The following is a 7,560-nucleotide window of genomic DNA, read 5'->3' on the forward strand; positions in this document are numbered from 1 at the left end:
GGTTCTCAAAAAGAAACAGTTTGAAAAGGTTCAATTGTACGAAATGAATTTCTAGGTCCCGGGATTTCTTACCATCAAGTTGGTAAAAAGCCTCGATTTATTGGCAATTGCTAGAATTATCTATGATCTATTTTGGAAATCCTTTTTTTGTTTAGACTGCTTTTTGTTTATGAGATGTCTGGAATTCCTTATTTATATCCCATGCAAAAGAAGAGAATCCAAGGCAAAGGCGAGAACAATAAAATTAAAATTTCTTCCTTTTCGGAGGGATTGCAGGTCTTCTTAATCGTCTATTCGGCACAAGAAAAAGGCTTTTTCTTGTGCCGATTCTTCTTGTATCAAAATAAGAATCCTTTTTCTTCCTAATTCGTCAAAGATTACTATTTCTTCTTTATTCGGGTCTGTCTCTTGGACCTCTTTTTCTTTTGCTTAGGTTTAGCCGAGGTAGTGGACAAACAGAGGGGAAGAAAATATGGCGGGGGAAAAATTTCTTGTGATTGTGAGCAAATTGCTTGGCTTGTTTAATTAAGTTCAACTTCAAATTTACAGAAATTTTGCAAAAAAAAAGTAAACTCTTCCATTGAAGGTTTTTTTTATTTTTAGGCTAGTTGAATAGTTTTGATTAAGGTTTTATTAGTTTATTACTCGAAACTAAATCAAGGATTTTCAGGATACTTCCTTCGTGGAATAAGATATTGGATCCTCGAGTGATCTCTTTTTCTTGTTGCTTCATAAGAGTGAATCGAATAGATTCAATTCGCGTTATAAGAGTAAAAATTCCGCGGGTCCTTTCCGCTCTAATCAGATAAAGGGGGGTAAGGACCCGCTAAGCTCCTACTTTTTCATGTTTACAATCTGGTCCCTCCGATTACTATAGAGATGAACCCAATCCAGAATATGAACCATAAAAGAAAACACCTACTAAACCAATCACAGCAATACCAGCTACAGTACCTATCAGCCAAAGAGGAATTCTTCCAGTAGTATCGGCCATTTCCCCTACTTTCCTCCACATTTTATCAATTGGTCATGCTAGAGAACAAAAACAGTCATGGGTAGTTATAAGGATGGTATCCTTCCAAATGGGATAAGAGAATTCTTATTAGTCTCTTTCTTTCTCTCAATTGAAGAAGTAATTGGAAAATAAAACAGCAAGTACAAAAATGAGTAATAAACCCCAGTATAGACTGGTACGATTCAATTCAACATTTTGTTCATTCGGGTTTGATTGTGTCATAGTTCTATAGTTGGAATTTGTTTTATCGTTGGATGAACTGCATTGCTGATATTGATCCCAAGAAAAAAACAGTAGGTACAGCTAGTCCGTGAATAGCCAGCCATCGCACTGTAAAAATAGGATAGGTTCGATCTATGGTCATTGAGGGCCTCCTAAAAGGATCTACTAAATTCATCGAGTTGTTCTAAAGAATCAAAACGGTCGGTTATTAACGGAATTCCTTGTCGGCTTTCCGTGAAATACTCGTTTGGCCTAGGACTTCCAAACACGTCATAAGCTAAACCCGTACTGACAAATAACCAACCCGCAATGAATAGGGAAGGTATAGTAATGCTATGAATAACCCAGTATCGAATACTGGTAATAATATCAGCAAAAGAACGTTCTCCCGTGCTTCCAGACATGCTGAACTCCCAAAATTTTTGTACATTCAAAAAAGGAATTGATTCCGTAAAAGATGGGATCGACCAGTAAATAGAAAATTACTGATATTTCATCCTTGTGAGATTGTCAATTTTGTACCAAAGGTGTATTTTGAGTATACCGAATTAGTATAGCTATCCTTCCTATGGCACAGCAATCTGGTTTTGCCTGGTTCCGAAACATAATTACTTTTTTATTTTTTTTGTCTATAGGTAAGCTATATGTTATTCAAGGCATCAATAGAAAACCCCATTTTTGTAGGTTCTACTTACTTTTCATTGGCTTCGGAATATATAGAGTAATTCGGAATAGCAGCCAAAATCTTGGGAAAATCTAAGTTAATGATCAATAGGTTTGGATAAATAATTTAGGAAGGATATTCTCATACTGACACAATACAAGGACAAGTATATGTGAAATCTATCCTTTCATAATTCGTAATTCATCCTTGTATTGTTTGTTGGATTAGGTCTAACTTTCTTGACCAAACTGCGAGCGCGGAACTTTACGAGATGAAATAGGGAAAGACAGAAGATAGAATAGAACTTAAAAGGATAATTGAAGTGACTCGTCTTCGAATCTACTTTGGTTGGAGTTCGAAAAAGGAATAAAAATAAAGTAAATTCAAGGAAGAGCTTTCTTTTTTTTTTTAACAGCCCCTTGGCAGGTCGTGGAATGCTTTTGTTCTCCTCTTATTCCATATGGAATACAATCAGTTAAAATAAGAAGGAATAGGGGAATATTCGATCGTTCACTCCAAAACGAGGGTCCTATTGAAAAAGAAATTATCCAAAATAGAAAGAAGTTTTTTTTTCAAATTCAATTGTTTATTTATCTCTTATTCAAAAATTTCCCTGAAAATTGAATGAAAAAATGAAATTCAATGGGGTTAGATGATCTAGTTCTTAATATTATTACTTTACTCAATTGACAAATTCCACAACAAATCTCTTGATTCGGAATTAGGGACTCATGTATCATCTGATGAATCCACTTTCTTTTACACTTCTGTATCTTACTCTACCTTGTTTTTTAGTATTATCTAAAATAACTGATGAATTCTGAATTTTCCATAACTTAGGTAAATGCTTTACCAACATATGTAGTGTAGTAAAAAAAAATAAATGGAATTTAACTCTTTCATGCTTACTTTAACTAGTTATTTTGGTTTTCTACTGGCTGCTTTAACTATAACCCCAGCTCTATTTATTGGCTTGAACAAGATACGCCTTATTTGAATTGACTGAATAATTATAATTCAGAAAAGAAAAATCTTTCTTTGGGATTCCTGGCATTCTACGACTCTTTTCCAGACTAATTAGGAATTCTTTTCTTGGTCATTGAGATTCGTGATAATTTAGAGTACTATTTAGGGATAGATCGTACCTCTTTTTTTATCCCCTCGAACAAATCGAAATGATTGAAGTTTTTCTATTTGGAATCGTCTTAGGCCTAATTCCTATTACTTTAGCGGGATTATTCGTGACTGCGTATTTGCAATACAGGCGTGGGGATCAGTTGGATCTTTGATTGAGTCATTTTTTTTTGATTGACCTCCTCCAGACCAGAGAGGAGGTCAAATTGAAATTGGAGTTACAATTCAATTTTGTTAAGTTATTTTACTCTGCTTCGACATAAAATAGATGGAATCACGCTCTGTAGGATTTGAACCTACGACATCGGGTTTTGGAGACCCGCGTTCTACCGAACTGAACTAAGAGCGCTTTCATTCATTCAAAAAGAAAATCTTTTTCTATTCCTAATGTATCTCACGTACGTATAGTCTCCACAAATTCAAGTTATACCCACTTTACTTTAATTGATCTCGTCGCTACTGCCTATAAAGAAGAAAGAAGTAATAGGTAGGGATGACAGGATTTGAACCTGTGACATTTTGTACCCAAAACAAACGCGCTACCAAGCTGCGCTACATCCCTTTTCCAAATTAAATTGTTGTACAATGCCATTGTACACAATTCCTGTCTTCTTTTCCACATCATAATTTTCTTCTTCTTTCTATTTTCTTCTTCTTTCTTTCTCTATCTATATATAGAACCCTCGTGTCATTTCTTCTTTTTGGTCTCATATAATTAAGGAATTATATACATATAAAATCCAATATAATTTCGCCTATAAAAGAAGGATTACTTTTCCTTGCTAATATATAGGAAGAAGGGTCATCTTTTTCTTTTTTAGGGATAGGAAAATTTCGTCGATATGGTTCATTTTATATATAGCATAACAATCTTGGGCAAGAGTTTATGATCATATATGTATTCCAACAAGGAAGGAGGATTTTCAATGCGGGATATAAAAACATATCTCTCTGTAGCACCCGTGCTAAGTACTCTATGGTTTGGTGCTTTAGCAGGTTTATTGATAGAAATTAATCGTTTATTCCCAGATGCTTTGTCATTCCCTTTTTTTTAATTCTAGTTATTGCTATGGGAGGGATAGATTTCTTCGTGATATGACAAAATTTGATCCTTTTCAATCTTTTTTTAGTATCGGAAGGAAAAAGAAAGAAAAGATGGATTGGGTTGAACCTCAGAGTCATTAAAAATTTTGTAAACCCCATTTTTGAAAATAGAAATTCAATTTAAAGGGGTACCCAAGCTAAATAAGGCCTCAGAAATCAGAGCATAGAAAAGGTGGGGCTGGCTAATTAAATGAAAGGATTTCGAACCAAAATCTTTGCTAATTCGACAAGGATTGTATTCTTTAATTATTTCTCTATTTTTTATTACTTAATTTAAGAATAAAAAAAAATTATTCTAATGAATTTTATTCTTCTTCTTCGGATTCAAAATAGAAGAATAAAAGAATAAGTAGAAGAATTAAGTTAAGTCAATCCAAAAAGAAAAGGAGGTTCATGGCCAAGGGAAAAGATGTTAGAATCAGAGTTATTTTGGAATGCATCAGTTGTGTTCGAAAAGGTGCCAATGAGGAATCGACGGGGATTTCTAGATATAGTACTCAAAAGAATCGCCACAATACACCCGGACAATTAGAATTCAAAAAATTTTGTCGTTATTGTCGCAAGCATACGACTCATCACGAAATAAAGAAATAGGAACATCGTGTGTTCGATCTTTCCAAACAACAGAAAGAGTAAGAACTTCATATTTAATATATAAAGAAAACATAGTATAGAATACAAAATACAAATCAACTCATCTGATTTCCGGTAGATATTATTTCATATGTATAGAGGGTATTCATATACTATAATATGAATCAAATAAGATATGGATCAAAGAAAAACTACTTCTTCTGGATCCTAAATTAATAAAATAAAGAAGTGAATTTTCAAATTTTCAAATTTTAAATAAGGAATAAATCATGTATACATCTAAACAACCTTTTCTTAAATCTAAGCAACCCTTTAGTAAATCCAAGCAAACTTTTAATAAATCCAAGCAACCCTTTCGTAAATCCAAGCAAACTTTTCGTAAATTCAAGCAACCTTTTCGTAAATCTAAACAACCTTTTCGTAGGCGTCCCCGGATTGGCCCGGGAGATCGAATTGATTATAGAAACATGAGTTTAATTAATAGATTTATTAGTGAACAAGGAAAAATATTATCGAGACGAATAAATAGATTAACCTTGAAACAACAACGATTAATTACTCTTGCTATAAAACAGGCTCGTATTTTATCTTTCTTACCGTTTCGTAACTATGAGAACGAAAAGCAATTTCAAGCCCAGTCAATTTCAATAATTACAGGTTCTAGACCCAGAAAAAATAGACATATTCCTCAATTAACGCAAAAGTACAATTCCAATCGAAACTTAAGAAACAACAACCAAAATTTAAGAAACAACAACCGGAACTTAAGTTCCGATTGTTGATGTTTTATTCGAATTCGAAAGGGCCAGACCTATATATATTATAAAGAAAGTAATCCAGCTCGTTGATTCCTACCACTTAATCTTAATTTATTGTATCTTCCCGGAGAGGGAACTCCGGGAATTCATCTTTTATTATTCCAGTATATTACTTTATTTATACCTTTAATTGATGATCTTTATTTTATTGGAAATCGTGTAAAGATTATTTGGATTTGATACAGCTACTTGTGCAAGCATTTTACGATTAAGAATCAATTTCTTCTTGTACAGGTTGTGTATTAATTTACTATAACTATCGAATACTTTATATACCCGCGTTGCTGCGTTTATCCGAGTGATCCACAAACGACGAAAATCCCTCTTTTGCCTACCTCTATCTCGATGAGAGGAAACAAAAGCTCTTTTTACCTGTTGGGTAATCATTCGATTAAGTCTTAAATGAGCCCCTCTAAAGTTTGAGGCAAATGAACGCATCTTTTGTTCGTCGTCTCCGGGCTATATATCCTCGCGGAACTCTGGTCATTGAATCAAATTAACCTTAATGAATAACTAATGATTTCTCTTCTTTTAGCCACCCTTTTTCTCATTAATAACAAAACTAATTATTCCGATATATAAAATATTAATTCCAATGGCTTTTGCTATAGTAACCTTCCCAACCACGATTTTTTATTCCACTCCGTTCAGTTATTTCTATACGAAATAACAAATTCATTCTAATAATACTAAAAAAAATAGTGGGTTCCATCGTTTCTATGGTTCCCTTTTAAACGGTGAGGCCCTCTCTATACACCGGAGCCCTTTCTTTCATCAAAAGGTATTGCGAACTTGTATAGTCCACATTCTTTGGCTCTACCTATCCATTATAGAGTAAATAGCTCTTTTCACAATAAGAGTTATCCATACAGTGACGGTATTTAATTATGAAAGTTGGCTAAGTAGCTGACCCTGTTAGTCCGTTCTTTTAAGATAAAGGAGCATAAGCCTTTTTCTTTTTATTACTATTTCCTCCGCTTAATGGATAACCATTTGCTACCAATGGGAGAATTGCTTCTTATTTCCAATTTAGATAATTGGATTTGCACCAAAGGAAACCATAAATTCCATATACCATAGAAATCTAGGATAGAGAAGCTATATCCTATTCATTGGTACTAATCATGGATACTTCAATTTTTTTATATTTGTTTGAAGTCATGATCTGAACGAGTCGCACATACACCCTAGCACATGTTCCTCGACGCTGAGGGCATCCTTTAAGCGCGGCCGTTTTTCGAGCATTTCGTATTGGCTGTCTTGCGTTTCTAATAAGTTGTTTAACCGTCGGCATGTTGTATGTATATAGAAAAAAATGGATTGGTTTAGATCCATCTTAACCTGATGATTGCTCATCATGAAGTCTTTCTATTTTCTATTAAATCGAGGAAAACACGAATTTAGCTGTGAAATAACTTTACAAGAAATCCGGACACTACCAATCCTTAAACATTTCTGGAAACCACACTGGATCAGTATCGCAGTGCTTGTCAATCATTTCATCCCCTACAATATCGACAAGTCCATAAGCTTTGGCTTCGTCTGCTGACATAAAAACATCCCTTTCCATGTCTTCGGATACAACCCAAAAAGGCTTGCCTGTTCTTACTGCATAAACCCTTGTGATCATTTCGCGAACTTTGTGTAACTCTTCTACTTCTAGTAAAAATTCTGGTGTCCTTGCCCGATAATAAGCACTAGCAGGTTGGTGAAGCATAATCCTCGCGTGAGGGAATGCTATACGCTTGGTGGGTTCTCCTCCAAGCAGAATGAAGGACGCCATGGAGGCGGCTATTCCGAGGCATATTGTATATATATCTGGTGTCACCGTTTGCATCGTATCAAAAATAGCCATTCCTGAGATTAGCCACCCGCCTGGGGAGTTTATAAACAAAAAAATATCACTAATTCCATCTTCTATACTCAGATATACCATGAGACCTGTAATATGATTCGTGATCTCGCAACGAATCTCTTGACCTAAAAAAAGTGTCCTTTCTCGATACATA

General features: G+C 34.5%; 2 non-coding genes across 2 annotated transcripts; both read right to left on the minus strand.

Moving 5' to 3' along the window:
* Positions 1 to 3,310: 3,310 nt before the first annotated feature.
* Positions 3,311 to 3,384, minus strand: TRNAW-CCA (transfer RNA tryptophan (anticodon CCA)). Its single transcript has one exon. It is a non-coding gene; the product is annotated as a tRNA-Trp (tRNA).
* Positions 3,385 to 3,523: 139 nt separating this feature from the next.
* Positions 3,524 to 3,597, minus strand: TRNAP-UGG (transfer RNA proline (anticodon UGG)). Its single transcript has one exon. It is a non-coding gene; the product is annotated as a tRNA-Pro (tRNA).
* Between the last annotated feature and the right edge of the window lie 3,963 nt (positions 3,598 to 7,560).

The sequence above is a fragment of the Aegilops tauschii genome, unplaced genomic scaffold, assembly GCF_002575655.3.
Source record: "Aegilops tauschii subsp. strangulata cultivar AL8/78 unplaced genomic scaffold, Aet v6.0 ptg000504l_obj, whole genome shotgun sequence".
Classification (NCBI taxonomy): domain Eukaryota; kingdom Viridiplantae; phylum Streptophyta; class Magnoliopsida; order Poales; family Poaceae; genus Aegilops; species Aegilops tauschii.